The following is an 18,828-nucleotide window of genomic DNA, read 5'->3' on the forward strand; positions in this document are numbered from 1 at the left end:
GAGGGAACAGATACACCGACCGAAATATCCACTGGGTCACCAGTGCATCTATCGCTATTGCTAGTGGGTCTCTTGACCTGCAACAATATTTCTGAAGCTTCTTGTTGCGGCGTGATGCCATCATATCCACTTGAGGAACACCCCAACAACTTGCCACCTCCGCAAAGACTTCTTGGTGGAGGCCCCATTCTCCTATTCTCGTGTCTGCTGAGGAAGTCTGCTTCCCAGTTGTCCACTCCCGGAATGAAAATTGCCGACAGAGCTTTTGCATGTCTTTCTGCCCAGAGGAGTATCTTTGTCACCTCTGCTATTGTTGTTCTGCTTTTTGTTCCGCCTCAACAGTTTATGTAAGCTACTGCCGTCACATTGTCTGACTGGATCTGTATGGTACGACCTTGAAGAAGGTGTGCCGTTTTATAAAGACTGTTGTACACAGCTCTCAAGTCCAGAATGTTTATGTGAAGGCGAGTTTCTTAACTTGACCCTCTTCCTTGGAAATGGAAACTGCCTCGTAAGCTGCTACCATTTTCCCCAACAGGCGAATGCACTGATGAATTGATACTGTTCTTGGTCTCAAACGTTTTTTGACCATGCTCTGGATGTCCTGAGCCTTTCCCACCGGTAGAAATACTCTCTGTATCTCAGTGTCCAGTATCATTCCCAAAAATGATAATCTCATTGTCGGTCCGAACTGCGATTTTGGAAAGTTGATGATATAACCGTGCTGTTGAAGCACCTTCGGGGACAATGCTATGTTCTGGAGAAGCTTGTCCCTGGATCTCGCTTTTATGAGGAGATCGTCCAATTATGGAATTATGTTGACTCCTTGTTTGCGAAGGAGAACCATCATCTCAGCCATCACCTTGGTGAATATTCTCGGAGCCGTGAAGAGCCAGAACGGTAATGTCTGGAATTGGTAGTGGCAATCCTGAACCGCAAACCTCAGGTATGCTTGATGTGGTGGGTAAATGGGGACATGCAAGTAAGCATCCTTGATGTCCACCGACACCAGAAATTCCTTTTATTCCAAGCTGGAAATCACCGCTCTCAAGGAATCCATCTTGAATTTGAACCTTTCCAAATAGATTCAGAGATTTTAGGTTTGAAATCGGTCTGACCGAGCCATCCGGCTTCGGCACCACAAACAGGCTTGAATAAAAACCTTGGTTTCTTTGTTCGGCAGGAACTAAGGCAATTATTTTGTCTTGACATAATTTGTGTATTGCGTTCAGGACATTTGTGACATCCTGAGTAGAAACTGGCAAGGCTGATTTGAAAAAATCGGCATGGGGGAAGGTCTTGAAATTCCAACCTGTAACCCTGGGATGCTATCTGTAATATCCAAGGATCCAGGTCTGAGTGAAGCCAGACGTGGCTGAAATATAAAAGACGTGCCCCCACACGATCGCACTCCCGCAGAGGAGCCCCAGCATCATGCTGTGGCTTTTGCAGAAGTAGTTGCTGACTTCTGCTCCTGGTAGCTTGAAGGTGTTGTAGATTTTCTACCTTTTCCTCTCCCTCTTCCTGTGACAAAAGGGGTATTCTTAGCCTTTTTGTACTTGTTGGGCCGAAAGGACTGCATAGTATGAGAATGATATACTTTGTTTTTTTACTTTTTTTTAGCCGGTGTAGCTGCCGACGGCAGAAATGCTGACTTGCCAGATGTAGTTGTTGATATCATGGCATTCTCACCAAAGAGAGCCTCACCATTGTAGGGGAGCGCCTCAATATTTCTTTTGGATTCTGCGCCAGCATTCCATTGGCGGATCCATAGTGCCCTGCAGGCTGAAATCTCCATAGCAGAGGCCCTTGAGCCCATTAAGCCAACGTCCTTCATAGCCTCAACCAAGTAACCTGCAGAATCTTTAATATGACCTAGAATTTGCAGCATATCATCTTTATCGACCATGTCAATATTAACAATTTAATTGTCTGCCCACTTTTCCACTGCGTTACCTACCCACGCAGAAGCAATCGCGGGCCTGAGTAACGTACCCGTAGCAACATAGATGGACTTTAAAGTCTTCTCTAATTTGCGGTCAGCAGGTTCATTTAATGAAGCTGACCCTGGGGTAGGTAAAATTATTTTCTTTGACAACCTAGAGACTGAGGTGTCTATCATTGGGGGTGACTCCCACTTACGCCTATCCTCTTCAGGGAAAGGGTACGCTATCCTTAGACGGAGGAAAAGTCACCACCTGTTTTTTTATTTAATTTAAAATAATCTTTTTCCTCAGGTGGAGGTGTTGTCCGGAAATTCCAACACCTCTTTTATAGTTACGATCATACATTGAATGCTCTTAGCCAGTTTGGGATCTACCTCCCTCAAATCTTCAGTGTCGGAATCTGTGTCAGTGTCCCTTTGCATAATTTGGGTCAGAGACCTTTTCTGGGAACAGGAGGGGTCCCGAGTGGGTGACATGGAGGAATCAGCAAACAGAGCAACCTCCACAGACTGTCTTGCTTTGTCTGTTGTTCAGACTCGGAGAATGTACATATTACTCTGCAGCTTTCACACCCGCACAGGCTCAGAACAGTCTTGTGCCTCCAAAATGGTTTCCTCTGGGGAAGAACTTTCTCCAGACCTGTTACACACGTGTACAGTCACACCACTCACACACACAGGGGAGCTATTGGGGACAGATCTACCTAAAGTCTGTCAGAGAGACCCAGAGGGGATTGCCAGTCCACACCACGCGCCCTATATGTATTACATACAATGAATATACATATATGCCAAAACAGTGCTTTTTATCCAATGTGAAGCCCGCAGACTTCAATAAATTATGTGCTCCCCTCCCCTTCTACAACACCCTGGTACTTGTATCAGCGATGTGTGAGGAGAAGCAGCCTGTAGTATCAGCGCTCCGGCGTCTCTTTGAGGAGAAAATGTCGCCAAATGAGTGTTACAAGCAATTCTGAGGTGAAGCCCCGCCCCCTGTAATGGTGCGGTTCAGCCACAGTAATATTTATACTGGCGGGGGTAGTGTACATCAGCGGCTCACATGTATGTACATTTTGCCAGTGAGAGTAAGGATTTATCATGTCCCTCAGAGCGCGCAAACCCCTAACCCCCCGTGCGCGCGCCCTGCTCCCTGTGCTGATAGACATGTTGCTGCGCAGCGTCCCGCGCTGCACTGGTACCTTTATGCCGCCATGATGACCGGAGGACCCCTCTCTGCAGGTCTCCGGTTAATACTCCCCAGCCTTCTGACTTCTGGCTCTGTTAGGGGGTGGCGGCAGTGCTGTGGGAGTGAGCAGCAGCCAGGCAAGGGCTGTGTTCAGTACCCTTCAGGAGCTAATGGTGTCCCGTCAGCGGAAGCAGAGCCATTAAACTAACTGAGAAGTTGGTTACTACTCTCCCCCCCCCCCACCCCCACCCACCCACCCATAAGTCCCATGAAGCAGGGAAGCTGTTGCCAGCAGGTTCCCTGTAAAATAAAAACTGAAAAAAGTCTTTCAGTCAAGCTCAGTAGAGCTTCACTGATATGCAGCCAGTCTCCCGGGCACATTTTCTAAACATGTCTGGAGGAGGGGCATAGAGGGAGGAGCTAGTTCACACTGTTGAAAAGTCTTAAAGTGCCGAAGGCTCCTGCGGAACAGTCTATACCCCATGGTACTAAATTGGACCCCAGCATCCTCTATGACGTAAGAGAAACAGTTTTAACCACCTTCTGCTGTTTAAACTTATCAGTTTTCTTTGCCACAGCAGTGGAATCCTCCTCATCTGTGATTTGAAGGATATGCTTAAGAGCAACCACCATGGCAGGGACATCAATTTGTAAGGGAGAATCCTCATCAGTAACACAGGATTCAGTGTCTGACAAGACCGTATGCTCCCCCTCTCTTCATATGAGACATCAGAGAGGTTTGTACTAGACTGTGAGGAGGAAGCAGCCCGCTTAGAGGGACCAGGGGCACGGGAGTGACCCGAGGTACATTTCTGTCTAACCAGGGACTGGTTTAGTTGTTGCAGTTGGTTAGACTGGGGGCTGCGGACTGACTGGGAGGTGCATGACAAGCAGTACACAGACCATCATACAACACTCCCTCCTCTGATAAATCATTGGAGCATGCTCTGCATGATGCAGGAGCTTACACAGACTTGCTGCCCTTTCTGTTAGACATTATATATGCAACAAATGGGCTAACACAGTACGATTATAAAGCCAGACAAAAGCAAAAACCTGTGAAATAAAACGGTATAACGTGACTAACAGTGGAAATATACTTATATTGATATTTAGATATACACTGTGTAGAACTAAATTTGTAAGACCCAAACGCATCTAGCCCAGGGTACAGAATATAGTTTTAGTTATATCTAAGAAACACTGAACGTGAAAGCACACAGTCACATGCGGGTGTACTACGTTATGCAGGCTTTCAGGATCCCGGCGCCCACCATACTGACGCCGGCAGCGGGTCTAGCGCAAAAGAGCCTCTTGCGGGCTCGCTGCGCCACGCTATTTATTCTCCCTCCAGGGGTGTCGACACCCCAAGAGGGAGAATAGTTGCCAGTATGGTGAGTGCCAGGATCCCGACAGACGGCATATCAAATGCCTCCTGTCAAATGCAATGCAGAAATTATTATGACAATAAAGTTGCACTGGACTTGTGTGTTTGTTTGTTTGTGTGTGTGTATGTATGTGTGTGTGTGTGTGTGTATATGTATATATATATGTGTATATATATATATATATATATATATATATATTTTATATCTATCACAGCACTGTCACAGACCGGAGGATATAGCAGAATACTCGTACAATATACAACTAATGCTGTCTCTAAGACATGTAGTGAAGTGAATGTAAAGTCTCAGCGCTGTACACAAGCGGCTTTACATGGGAGACCTTGCCCTCCAATCACGGAGACCTACGCAGCTATGCTGTTAAGATGGCACCCAGAGTCACTGTGAGGGAGAGTGAGGTAGCTCCAGTGCGGGAAATCTGCAAGGAGATGGCACCCTGGGCCGGGGGAGGGGTCAACAGGTCAAGCGCCACCTCCCTTGTGCTGGACTTCCACCCCAGGTACTGTGGAGCCTTAGTAAACAGGTGTTAATACACCTGACATGTGCTCCGATTGCCCTGGTGGTCTAGTGGTGTCGCTGCCTAATGACAGTGTCCACGCCAGCGCCGCTGTCTGTCTCCCCACACCGCGGACGGAACGTAATTTAATGTCATGTCCTGCCTAGGAAAAACCCTCTTACCTCCTCCCTGTAGCAGGTACCAGGAGAGCAGTTTGCGACCGTGCCTAAGTCGGGACTGCTATGCCTCGGGTACCCGGGAACCAGGCCAACGGGAGTGTGCGGCTCCGCTTGGGAGGTGATAGAGCTGCAGCGCTGAATGTCACTCTGACATACAGTGCTACCACCCTAGTCAGAAAAGCGAAAGGTCTTCTTTTAAAAGCTTTCAGGGCTGCTCAGCGCAGCCCCCCTGTTCAGTGACCTGCTGCTGCAGGCACCAACTAAAAAACTGAGCTCTCAGTGCCTGGAGGCAGGGTTATGGAGGAGGCCCCTATGCATCCTGGGACAGCTAAAGCTTTACCTGTTGGTGCCCTTGGATCAAGATCCACTCTACACTCCGATGTTTCCCTGTGGAAACCAATGTACCCTGCTGCAGAAAATTGTTGTTTTTTTTTGTTTGTTTATCTTGATGAAAAGCAGTGAATTTCCGTGCCTAAAATATACATTAAGAATACAATGTTAGTAAATGTGTGTGTTAGCCTGTAAACACAGCATCAATGTAGAACGATTTTTATATGAAATCGATGAAAATTGACCTTTCGGAAATGCACCCTGTAGAGCAGTGAGTCCCAAACGGCGTGTCGTGGCGCCCTGGGGTACATCAAGGCACTTCCAGGGGTTGGTGATCAAATAAAATCAGTTTGATAGGCAAAACCAGAGCTGGTGGCTGTCACTCATAAAATATGTGGGCAAAGATACACAACCCTGTCCACAACCACATAACTGACCTTAAAGGAAGATCAGTATGCATAGTTTGCTTAATTTAAACATTTTTGCAGTGTTTCTCAATAAACTTTGGGCCTAGGGGTGCTGTGGGAATAATGCTGATACTGTAGGACGTCTTGATAGAACCACTGCCTTAGAGTGACTAGTATGTGTGGCTTATTTCATGAACAGTGTCAGTCTTGCCATACGTGGGCCCAGTCCTGGAGCTTGGCCTTAGTGACTGAATGAATAGTTTGGCCTCACACAGGCATAACTGGGTCCTGCTAATAGTTTTGAAATATGATCATACACAACCCAGTAGTGAATTTACAGACTGATATTCAGTTACTTTGGGTTACTGTACTTTAATATAGAGCAGCTAACCTGATTTCTCTGACGTCCTAGTGGATGCTGGGAACTCCGTAAGGACCATGAAGAATAGCGGCTCCGCAGGAGACTGGGCACAACTAAAGAAAGCTTTAGGACTACCTGGTGTGCACTGGCTCCTCCCTCTATGACCCTCCTCCAGACCTCAGTTAGAATTTTGTGCCCGGCCGAGCTGGATGCACACTAGGGGCTCTCCTGAGCTCCTAGAAAAGAAAGTATATTTTAGGTTTTTTATTTTCAGTGAGATCTGCTGGCAACAGACTCACTGCTACGAGGGACTTACTGGAGAGAAGCGGACCTACCTGCTTGCAGCTAGCTTGGGCTTCTTAGGCTACTGGACACCATTAGCTCCAGAGGGATCGAACACAGGCCCAGCCTCGGTCGTCCGGTCCGGGAGCCGCGCCGCCGTCCCCCTTGCAGAGCCAGAAGCAAGAAGAACGTCCAGGAAATCGGCGGCAGAAGACTCCGGTCTTCATTAAGGTAGCGCACAGCACTGCAGCTGTGCGCCATTGCTCCCTGTGCACACCACATACTCCGGTCACTGATTTGTGCAGGGTGCTGGGGGGGGGCGCGCCCTGGGTAGCAATTAGAGTACCTTAAGAGTGGCAAATCACACATAATATAGCCTAATAAGCTATATATGTGTAAAATACCCCTGCCACATTATGATTATAAGAGCGGGAGAAGTCCGCCGAAAAAGGGGCGGGGCTATCTCCCTCAGCACACTGGCGCCATTTTCTCTTCACAGTGCAGCTGGAAGACAGCTCCCCAGGCTCTCCCTGTGGTTTTCAGGCTCAAAGGGTTAAAAAGAGAGGGGGGGCACTAAATTTAGGCGCAAATCTGTGTATTATAGCAGCTATAAGGGAAAAATCACTGTGGGTAGTGTGAATCCCTGCATTATATAGCGCTCTGGTGTGTGCTGGCATACTCTCTCTCTGTCTCCCCAAAGGACTTTGTGGGGTCCTGTCCTCAGTCAGAGCATTCCCTGTGTGTGTGCGGTGTGTCGGTACGGCTGTGTCGACATGTTTGATGAGGAGGCTTATGTGAGCAGATGCCGATAATTGTGATGTCACCCCCTGCGGGGTCGACACCTGAGTGGATGGACATGTGGAAGGAATTACGTGACAGTGTCAACTCCTTACATAAAAGGTTTGACGACATAGCAGATGTGGGACAGCCGGCTTCTCAGCCTGTGCCTGCCCAGGCGTCTCAAAAGCCATCAGGGGCCCTAAAACGCCCACTACCTCAGATGGCAGACACAGATGTCGACACGGATACTGACTCCAGTGTCGACGACGATGAGACTACTGTACATACCAATAGAGCCACCCGTTACATGATTACGGCAATAAAAAATGTGTTGCACATTTCTGATATTACCCCAGGTACCACAAAAAAGGGTATTATGTTTGGGGAGAAAAAAAGCTTCCAGTGGTTTTTCCCCCATCTGATGAACTAAATGTGTGAAGAAGCGTGAGTTTCCCCCGATAAGAAACTGGTAATTTCTAAAAGGTTACTAATGGCGTACTCTTTCCCGCCAGAGGATAGGTCACGTTGGGAGACATCCCCTAGGGTGGATAAAGCGCTCACACGTCTGTCAAAGAAGGTGGCACTACCGTCTCAGGACACAGCCGCCCTAGAGCCTGCAGATAGAATGCAGGAGGCTATCCTGAAGTCTGTATATACACACTCAGGCATTATACTGAGACCAGCTATTGCTTCAGCATGAATGTGCAATGCTGCAGCTGCGTGGTCAGATTCTCTGTACCTTAAGACAGGGACACTATATTGCTAACCATAGAGCATATTAAAGACGCAGTCTTATACATGAGAGATGCACAGAGGGATAATTGCCGACTGGCATCTAAAAATAAACGCAATGTCCATTTCTGCCAGGAACTCGGCAGTGGACAGGTGATGCTGATTCTAAAAGGCACATGGAAGTTTTGCCTTACAAGGGTGAGGAGTTGTTTGGGGATGGTCTCTCGGACCTCGTTTCCACAGCTACAGCTGGGAAATCAACATTTTGCCCCATGTTCCCTCACAGCCAAAGAAAGCACCATATTATCAGGTACAGTCCTTTCGGCCCCAGAAAGGCAAGCGGCTTAAAGGCGCGTCCTTTCTGCCCAGAGGCAGAGGTAGAGGGAAAAAGCTGCAGCATACAGCCAGTTCCCAGGAACAAAAGTCCTCCCCCGCTTCCTCTAAGTCCACCGCATGACGCTGGGGCTCCACAGGCGGAGCCAGGTACGGTGGGGGCCCGTCTCAAGAAATTCAGCGACCAGTGGGCTCGCTCACGGGTGGATCCCTGGATTCTACAGGTAGTATCTCAGGGGTACAAGCTGGAATTCGAGACGTCTCCCCCTCGCCGTTTCCTCAAATCTGCCTTGCCGACAGCTCCCTCAGACAGGGAGGCAGTGCTGGAGGCGATTCACAAGCTGTATTCGCAGCAGGTGATAGTCAAGGTACCCCTTCTTCAACAGGGACGGGGTTACTATTCCACAATGTTTGTGGTACCGAAACCGGACGGTTCGGTGAGACCCATTTTAAATTTGAAATCCTTGAACACTTATATACGAAGGTTCAAGTTCAAAATGGAATCGCTCAGGGCGGTTATTGCAAGCCTGGACGAAGGGGATTACATGGTATCACTGGACATCAAGGATGCTTACCTGCATGTCCCCATTTACCCCCCTCACCAGGAGTACCTCAGATTTGTGGTACAGGACTGTCATTACCAATTCCAGACGTTGCCGTTTGGTCTGTCCACGGCACCGAGGGTATTTAGCAAGGTAATGGCAGAGATGATGATACTCCTTCGAAGGAAGGGAGTTATAATTATCCCGTACTTGGATGATCTCCTTATAAAGGCGAGGTCCAGGGAACAGTTGTTGATCGGAGTAGCACTAGCTGGGGCAGTGCTACAACAGCACGGCTGGATCCTGAACATTCCGAAGTCGCAGCTGTTTCCTACAACGCGTCTACTGTTCCTGGGGATGGTTCTCGACACAGAACAGAAAAAAGTGTTTCTCCCGGAGGAGAAGGCCAAGGAGTTGTCATCTCTAGTCAGAGACCTCCTAAAACCAAAACAGGTGTCGGTGCACCATTGCACGCAAGTCCTGGGAAAGATGGTGGCTTCTTACGAAGCAATTCCATTCGGAGGGTTCCATGCAAGGATCTTTCAGTGGGATCTGTTGGACAGGTGGTCCGGATCGCATCTTCAGATGCATCGGCTGATAACCCTGTCTCCAAGGGCCAGGGTGTCGCTGTTGTGATGGCTGCAGAGTGCTCATCTTCCAGAGGGCCGCAGATTCGGCATACAGGACTGGGTCCTGGTGACCTCAGATGCCAGCCTTCGAGGTTGGGGGGCAGTCACACAGGGAAGAAACTTCCAAGGACAATGGTCAAGTCAGGAGACTTCCCTACACATAAATATTCTGGAACTAAGGGCCATTTGCAATGCCCTAAGTCAGGCAAGACCCCTGCTTCAAAACCAGCCAGTGCTGATCTAGTCAGACAACGTCACGGCGGTCGCCCATGTAAACCGACAGGGCGGCACAAGAAGCAGGATGGCAATGGCACAGGGATTCTCCGATGGGCGGAAAATCATGTGTTAGCACTGTCAGCAGTGTTCATTCCCGGAGTGGACAACTGGCAAGCAGACTTTCTCAGCAGACACGACCTCCACCCGGGAGAATGGGGCCTCCACCCAGAAGTCTTCCAAATGATTGTACACCATTGGGAAGAGCCACAGGTGGACATGATAGCGTCCCGCCTCAACAAAAAGCTAAAATGTTATTGCGCCAGGTCAATGGACCCTCAGGCGATAGCTGTGGATGCTCTGGTAACACCGTGGGTGTACCAGTCGGTGTATGTGTTCCTTCCTCTGCCTCTCATACCCAAGGTACTGAGAATGATAAGAAGGAGAGGAGTAAGAACTATACTCGTGGTTCCGGATTGGCCAAGAAGATCTTGGTACCCAGAACTTCAAGAAATGATCTCAGAGGACCCATGGCCTCTGCCGCTCAGACAGGACTTGCTGCAGCAGGGGCCCTGTCTGTTCCAAGACTTACCGCGGCTGCGTTTGACGGCATGGCGGTTGAACACCGGATCCTGAAGGAAAAGGGCATTCCGGAGGAAGTTATCCCTACGCTAATTAAAGCTAGGAAAGAAGTGACCGCAAACCATTATCACCGCATATGGAGAAAATATGTTGCGTGGTGTGAGGCCAGGAAGGCCCCAACGGAGGAATTCAGCTAGGTCGATTTCTGCACTTCCTACAGTCAGGGGTGACTATGGGCCTAAAATTGGGTTCCATTAAGGTCCAGATTTCGGCTCTATCGATTTTCTTCCAAAAAGAACTGGCTTCACTACCTGAAGTTCAGACATTTGTTAAGGGAGTGCTGCATATTCAGCCCCCTTTTTGTGCCCCCAGTGGCACCTTGGGATCTCAACGTGGTGTTGGATTTCCTAAAGTCGCATTGGTTTGAACCACTTAAAACCGTGGAACTAAAATATCTCACGTGGAAAGTGGTCATGCTGTTGGCCTTGGCTTCGGCCAGGCGTGTGTCAGAATTGACGGCTTTGTCTTGTAAAAGCCCTTATCTGATTTTCCATATGGATAGGGCAGAATTGAGGACTCGTCCCCAATTTCTCCCAAAGGTGGTTTCAGCGTTTCATTTGTACCAGCCTATTGTGGTGCCTGCGGCTACTCGTGACTTGGAGGACTCCAAGTTGCTGGACGTAGTCCGGGCCCTAAAAATCTATGTTTCCAGGACAGCTGGAGTCAGAAAGACTGACTCGTTATTTATCCTGCATGCGCCCAACAAGTTGGGTGCGCCTGCTTCAAAGCAGACTATTGCTCGCTGGATCTGTAGCACGATTCAATTTGCACATTCTGCGGCTGGACTGCCGCATCCTAAATCTGTAAAAGCCCATTCCACGAGGAAGGTGGGCTCTTCTTGGGCGGCTGCCCGAGGGTTCTCGGCTTTACAACTTTGCCGAGCAGCTACTTGGTCGGGGTCAAACACATTTGCTAAATTCTACAAGTTTGATACCCTGGCTGAGGAGGACCTAGAGTTCGCTCATTCGGTGCTGCAGAGTCATCCGCACTCTCCCGCCCGTTTGGGAGCTTTGGTATATTCCCCATGGTCCTTACGGAGTTCCCAGCATCCACTAGGACGTCAGAGAAAATAAGATTTTACTCACCGGTAAATCTATTTCTCGTAGTCCGTAGTGGATGCTGGGCGCCCGTCCCAAGTGCGGATGGTCTGCAATACTTGTATATAGTTATTGTTTAACTAAAGGGTTATTGTTAAGCGATCTGTTGAGAGGCTGTTATATTTCATACTGTTAACTGGGTATAGTATCACGAGTTATACGGTGTGGCTGGTATGAGTCTTACCCGGGATTCAAAATCCTTTCCTTATTCTGTCAGCTCTTCCGGGCACAATATCCTCACTGAGGTCTGGAGGAGGGTCATAGAGGGAGGAGCCAGTGCACACCAGGTAGTCCTAAAGCTTTCTTTAGTTGTGCCCAGTCTCCTGCGGAGCCGCTATTCCCCATGGTCCTTACGGAGTTCCCAGCATCCACTACGGACTACGAGAAATAGATGTACCGGTGAGTAAAATCTTATTATTGTAGGTTCTGTGAACTTCGTTAGGATGAATCATTTAAAAGCATTATTTAAATTCTGTGGTGACAGCTTAAAGAAGTTCTCCCCCCACAAAGAAAGCTTGAAATGTACATGGAATGGAGTAGAATGTGGATGTCTAATAACTGAAAGCAAGGTACCATGACATTATTTTGGCCAGACAAATGAAGAACCTGGATTCTGCGCTGTAAGAAGCACAATGCCAAAGAACTAGTACAGATGCTGGTTTTTTAAATGTTTTACAAAGAAATAATATTTATTATTATTATTACCAGTTATTTATATAGCGCACACATATTCCGCAGCGCTTTACAGAGAGAATATTTGCCCAGTCACATCAGTCCCTGCCCCAGTGGAGCTTACAATCTATATTCCCTACCACATTTACACACACACATTCACGCTAGGGTAAATTTTTGTTGGGAGCCAATTAACCTACGAGTATATTTTTGGTTTGTGTGAGGAAACCGGAGTACCCGGAGGAAACCCACGCAAGTACGAGGAGAATATACAAACTCCACATTGTTAGGGCCATGGTGGGGATCGAACCCATGACCTCAGTGCTGTGAGGCAGTAATGCTAACAATTACACCTTCTGTACTGCTCTATAGGATATAAACTGGGCACACTTGCAGTATTTACTTAAACATAGTCATTTATTGATCGCATTCCACAACATAAAGGAGAATGCAGCGAAAAGAAAGTATAGATAAACCTGTATCAGGCAGACTCCCTCTCTGAGCCCAGGCATGTTAAGAGCGGTATCCTATTAGCCCCGATGCAGTTTTGGCCTATCAAAACGGACGAATATCGTGATTAATAATCAATGGTAATTATCACAGTATCCAGTTAGAGGCTGTTTTGATGGGCTGAAACTGGACCCGCGATTGTACAATAACACATGGGATCAGGGGAAAGTGCCATATGTTATTACTGCTCCAGCGGTCACTTATCAGGGATTGTGTGTCGTTTGCCTGAGGCACCCGAAGCATAATCCCCAATAAGTGCCGTCATCAGGGCTAATAGGATAGCTCCCTACAATCCTATTAGCAATGGCAAAGTACAACTGCTAATAAGATACTGCCCTAAGTATAGACACGTCAGCCAAACACCAAATGGGCCATATTTGGATACTTGCAAAGTGCCTTGCTGTCTGTGTGCATGTTGTTCATGGTTCCTACTATCATTCACAGTAAGCTTCCAATTCACCCCCAACCAGCCATGTCAAGGCTAATACCTTTGCTAATGTCATCAAGTTGAATCTATGAAGATACATGTTTTTTTTTCAGAACTTCTTCTAGACCCCATGTAAATAGGCATATTTGTTAATAATGGGGAGTATTGCCAAAATGCTAAGAGCGCGGTCCTACATTTCTGTACATTCCACAATAAATGAGTCCGTTCTGATGTCAGTCTCCATAGAACCCTCAGGGGTGTGCTGCAGTCTGCACAAAACATTTAAATGTATTGGATGATAACGAATACGTGATGTGATGTCATGGAGGTTACTATACATGTAAGACCTTTTTTCATCGTTACCAGATTTACTTCCTACTTGACCTTTCTCTTACGTCCTAGAGCAGGGGTGTCAAACTCAAATTCATCGGGGGCCGCATCAGCAGTTTGGTCCCCATCAAAGGGCCGGTTGTATCTGTAGGTCTATCCAAAATTTACCGCTCCACCTGCCTTATATGTGCCCAGCCATCTGCCCCCTTTTAAAGTGCCCAGCCATGTGCCCCCTTTTATAGTGCACAGGTCCCCATTTTACACATTGTGGCAGGCACAGGTCCCCATTTTATACATTGCGGCAGGCACAGGTCCCCATTTTACACATAGCGGCAGGTACAGGTCCCCATTTTACACATTGTGGCAGGCACAGGTCCCCATTTTACACATTGTGGCAGGCACAGGTCCCCATTTTACACATTGTGGCAGGCACAGGTCCCCATTTTACACATAGCGGCAGGTACAGGTCCCCATTTTACACATTGTGGCAGGCACAGGTCCCCATTTTACACATTGTGGCAGGCACAGGTCCCCATTTTACACATAGCGGCAGGTACAGGTCCCCATTTTACACATTGTGGCAGGCACAGGTCCCCATTTTACACATTGTGGCAGGCACAGGTCCCCATTTTACACATTGTGGCAGGCACAGGTCCCCATTTTACACATAGCGGCAGGTACAGGTCCCCATTTTACACATGGCAGGCACAGGTCCCCATTTTACACATTGTGGCAGGCACAGGTCCCCATTTTACACATAGCGGCAGGTACAGGTCCCCATTTTACACATTGTGGCAGGCACAGGTCCCCATTTTACACATTGTGGCAGGCACAGGTCCCCATTTTACACATAGCGGCAGGTACAGGTCCCCATTTTACACATTGTGGCAGGCACAGGTCCCCATTTTACACATTGTGGCAGGCACAGGTCCCCATTTTACACATTGTGGCAGGCACAGGTCCCCATTTTACACATAGCGGCAGGTACAGGTCCCCATTTTACACATTGTGGCAGGCACAGGTCCCCATTTTACACATTGTGGCAGGCACAGGTCCCCATTTTACACATAGCGGCAGGTACAGGTCCCCATTTTACACATTGTGGCAGGCACAGGTCCCCATTTTACACATTGTGGCAGGCACAGGTCCCCATTTTACACATTGTGGCAGGCACAGGTCCCCATTTTACACATTGCGGCAGGTGGTGGAAGGAGGGAGAGAGAGAGAAAGAGAGGAAGGGAGAGGGGCTGACTTACATTTGAAGCGGTTCTCGCCGCTCTTCAGCCGCCTCTCCCTCCTCGTCTGCGCGGCTCCCTTCTCCCTCCTCCGACGGGGTTTCGTTGAATGACGCGTTTGCGCCGTGACGTCACGGCGCAATCGCGTCATTCCGCGAAGCCCCCCCCCGCGCTGGGCACTCGGGAGAAGGGGGTTTCATGGCGGCGGCACCGCGGGCCATCAGACGAGGTCTGGCGGGCCGGATTTGGCCCGCGGGCCTTGTCTTTGACACCCCTGTCCTAGAGGATACTGGGGATCCATTTAGTACCATCAGGTATAGACTGGTCCCCTAGGAGCCACAGGCACTTTCAGAATTTGATAATGTGGGCTGGCTCCTCCCCCTATGCGCCTCCTACCAGACTGTTTAGAAAATGTGCGCAGAGGAGCCGGTCATGCTTAGGGGAAGCTCCTTAAGAGTTTTCTGCATTTATTTTTCTGTTTGACATTTTCAGGCAGGACTGTATGGCACCAGCCTGCCTGCTTCTTGGGACTGGGGAAGGGAACTATTCGCAAGCCCCACCACAGCGAGCGTACATTCCCGCAGCACGCCGCCACCCCTAACAGATCCAGAAGAGTGAAAAGTGGTGAGTACTAAGCCAGCGTCCCGGTCAGCGGGTCGCCGGCCATTATGGCGGCATGAGGGTACGGAGACGCATAGCTTCTAACCGGGGTGGACTGCATCTCCAGACTCTGTACACAGTGCAGACGCACCGCTTCTGAGGGGGCGAACTGAGTCGCAGTACACTGTACATAGTACCCACACTGGCAAACACAGACTTGAAACGGTTATGACACCATTTTAAGCACTAAATTACCTCAGCCAGTATAAAAATAGCGGGAAGACTGCACGCCATTGAGGGGGCGGGTCTTCACTATGAGCGGATCCAGCAGCTCACCAGCGCCATTTCTTTATCATCCATCTGGGGGACGCTGCGCACTTACACTTGGGTTAGAGTGTATGAGTATGGAGTTTGGCACTAGCTATGAAAAGAACTAACTCCTCCCCCTCTAACCCCACCCATCAACCCCCTGTTCCTAGGAAGTACTCCTCAGTTTTAGTTTTGTGCCTCGGAGTGAAGGCACACTTTTCTTTTGCTCCTAGCTTTTAGTTAGGTTTTATTTCTAATTGTTTTCTTATTTGGTGTTTAGTCACTAATGTTGGCGACAAACCCATCCAGAGTGAGAATAATAGGATTTTAATTACCTGCCGGTAAATCCTTTTCTCGTAGTCCGTAGAGGATGCTGGGGTCCATTTTAGTACCATGGGGTATAGACGCAGGTTCCGTAGGAGCCTTCGGCACTTTAAGACTTTTCAACAGCGTGAACTGGCTCCTCCCTCTATGCCCCTCCTCCAGACCTCAGTATAGGAACTGTGCCCGAGGAGACGGACATTTTCGAGAGGAATTACTATTAAACTTGTGGCGAGATTCACACCAGCTCATACCATACACAAAAAACATATCAGCTAACATGGCCTTAAACATAACTCATGCTAACCAGCATGTATGACGCAACAGCTGTTAACATCTGAACACATGAAACTGTGCAAAAAAGAGAAAACGTAATCAGCAGGAAAAATTAGCACTGAGCGGGCGCCCAGCATCCTCTACGGACTACGAGAAAAGGATTTACGGGCAGGTAATTAAAATCCTATTTTCTCTTACGTCCTAGAGGATGCTGGGTTCCATTTTAGTACCATGGGGATGTACCAAAGCTTCCAGTACGAGCGGGAAAGTGCTAATGTTCCTGCAGAACTGACCAAATGTAAGGTCGTCAGCAGCCAAGGTGTCAAACTTGTAAAACTTAGCAAACATGTTTGCACCTGACCAGGTAGCTGCTCAGCAAATTTGCAATGCCGAGACACCCCGGGCAGCCGCCCAGGACGAACCCACTTTCCTTGTAGAGTGGTCTTTTACCCGTGTCGGTAACGGCAATCCTGCCGTGGAATGAGCGTGCTGAATGGTAACCCTGATCCAGCGCACAATAGTCTGCTTAGAAGCAGGACAACCAATCTTGTTGGGGTCATAAAGGACAAGCAAAGAGTCTGTTTTCTTTATTCGAGCCGTTCTAGCAACATAAGTCCTCAACGCTCTGACGACATCCAAGGACTTTGAAACGGCTGAGGTGTCAGAAGCCACTGGCACCACCACAGGTTGGTTGATATGAAAAGAAGACACAACCTTCGGAAGAAAGTGCTGACAAGTTCTCCGTTCAGCCCGAAATATTAAAGAAGGACTCCTGTGTGACAGAGCTCCTAACTCACACTCGTCTGCCTGAAGCCAAGGCCAACAGCATGACCACTTTCCAAGTGAGAAACTTCAACTCCACCTCTTGCAGAGACTCAAACCAGTCCGATTTAAGGAACTGTAGCACCACATTAAGATCCCATGGCGCCGCAGGAGGCACAAAAGGAGGTTGGATGCGCAGAACCCCCTTCACGAACGTCTGGACCTCGGTAAGGGAAGCCAACCGTTTATGAAAGAAAACGGACAAGGCCGAAATTTGAACCTTGATAGACCCTAATCTCAATCCAGCATACACACCCGCCTGTAGAAATAGGAGAAGACGTCCTAATTGAAACTCCACCGCAGGAGATTTCTTGGATTCACACCAAGATACATATATTCTCCAAATCCGATGGTAATGTTTGGACGTTACCCCTTTCCTGGCCAGAACAAGTGTGGGAATGACTTCATTGGGAATACCCTTATGGGCTAGGATCTGGCGCTCAACCGTCAAACGCAGCCGCGGTAAGTCCTGATAAACTAACGGCCCCTGCTGAAGCAGGTCCTCGCGAAGAGGAAGAGGCTGAGGATCTTCCAGTAATAACTCTTGAAGATCTGGATACCAAGCCTTCCTTGGCCAGTCTGTAGCAAGGAGGATTGCTCGAACTCCTGTTCTTCTGATGATCTTGAGAACTTTTGGTATTCGTGGAAGTGGAGGGAACAGATACACCGACTGAAACACCCACTGGGTCACCAGTGCATCTACTGCTATTGCTTGTGGGTCTCTCGACCTGGAACAATATTTCTGAAGCTTCTTGTTGAGGCGTGATGCCATCATATCCACTTGAGGAACGCCCCAACGACTTGCCACCTCCGCAAAGACTTCTGGGTGGAGGCCCCATTCTCCTGGATGGAGATCGTGTCTGCTGAGGAAGTCTGCTTCCCAGTTGTCCACTCCCGGAATGAAAATTGCCGACAGAGCTTTTGCATGCCTTTCTGCCCAGATGAGTATCTTTGTCACCTCTGCCAATGCCGCTCTGCTTTTTGTTCCGCCTTGACGGTTTATGTAAGCTACTGCCGTCACATTGTCTGACTGGATATGTATGGGACGACCTTAAAGAAGGTGTGCCGCTTGATGAAGACTGTTGTACACAGCTCTCAATTCCAGAATGTTTATGTGAAGGAGAGTTTCTTGACTTGACCCTCTTCCTTGGAAGCTTTCGCCTTGCGTGACGGCTTCCCATCCTCGGAGACTTGCATCCGTGGTCACCAGGATCCAGGCCTGAATCCTGAACCTGCGTCCCTCCAGGAGGTCAGAAATTTATAGCCACCACAGGAGCGAAATTCTGGCTTTCGCTGACAAGATTATCCTTTGATGCATGTGGAGATGCGACCCTGATCACTTGTCCGGTAGGTCCCACTGGAAGTCCCTGGCATGGAATCGGCCATATTGTAGAGCAGGCATTCCCAACCACGGTCCTCGAGGCACACCAACAGTGCAGGTTTTAGTGATATCCAGGCTTCAGCACAAGTGACTTAATTAGTAGCTCAGTTATTTTGATTTAACCATCTGTGCTGCAGCCTGGATATCACTAAAACCTGCACTGTTGGTGTGCCTTGAGGACCGTGGTTGGGAATGCCTGTTGTAGAGCCTCGTAAGCTGCTACCATTTTCCCCAGCAGGCGAATGCACTGATGAATTGATACTGTTCTTGGTCTCAAACGTTGTCTGACCATGCTCTGGATGTCCTGAGCCTTTCCCACCGGTAGAAATACTCTCTGTACCTCGGTGTCCAGTATCATTCCCAAAAATGATAATCTCATCGTCGG

The 18,828-nt window shown here is 48.6% G+C and overlaps 1 protein-coding gene across 12 annotated transcripts in view; it reads left to right on the plus strand.

Annotated features, from left to right (window-relative positions):
- Positions 1-18,828, plus strand: part of DLG3 (discs large MAGUK scaffold protein 3) — a 699,019-nt gene that overhangs the window by 614,576 nt on the left and 65,615 nt on the right. Inside the window, exon 23 of one of the 12 annotated variants that reach the window (XR_010183050.1) lies at positions 12,045-12,129. The exons of the other annotated variants lie outside the window; for them this stretch is intronic. The gene's annotated coding sequence lies outside the window, so the exon portion shown is untranslated. The remainder of the gene's footprint in view (positions 1-12,044; positions 12,130-18,828) is intronic. 12 annotated transcript variants of the gene reach the window in all.

The sequence above is a fragment of the Pseudophryne corroboree genome, chromosome 8 (genome assembly GCF_028390025.1).
Source record: "Pseudophryne corroboree isolate aPseCor3 chromosome 8, aPseCor3.hap2, whole genome shotgun sequence".
NCBI classification, from domain to species: Eukaryota; Metazoa; Chordata; class Amphibia; order Anura; family Myobatrachidae; genus Pseudophryne; species Pseudophryne corroboree.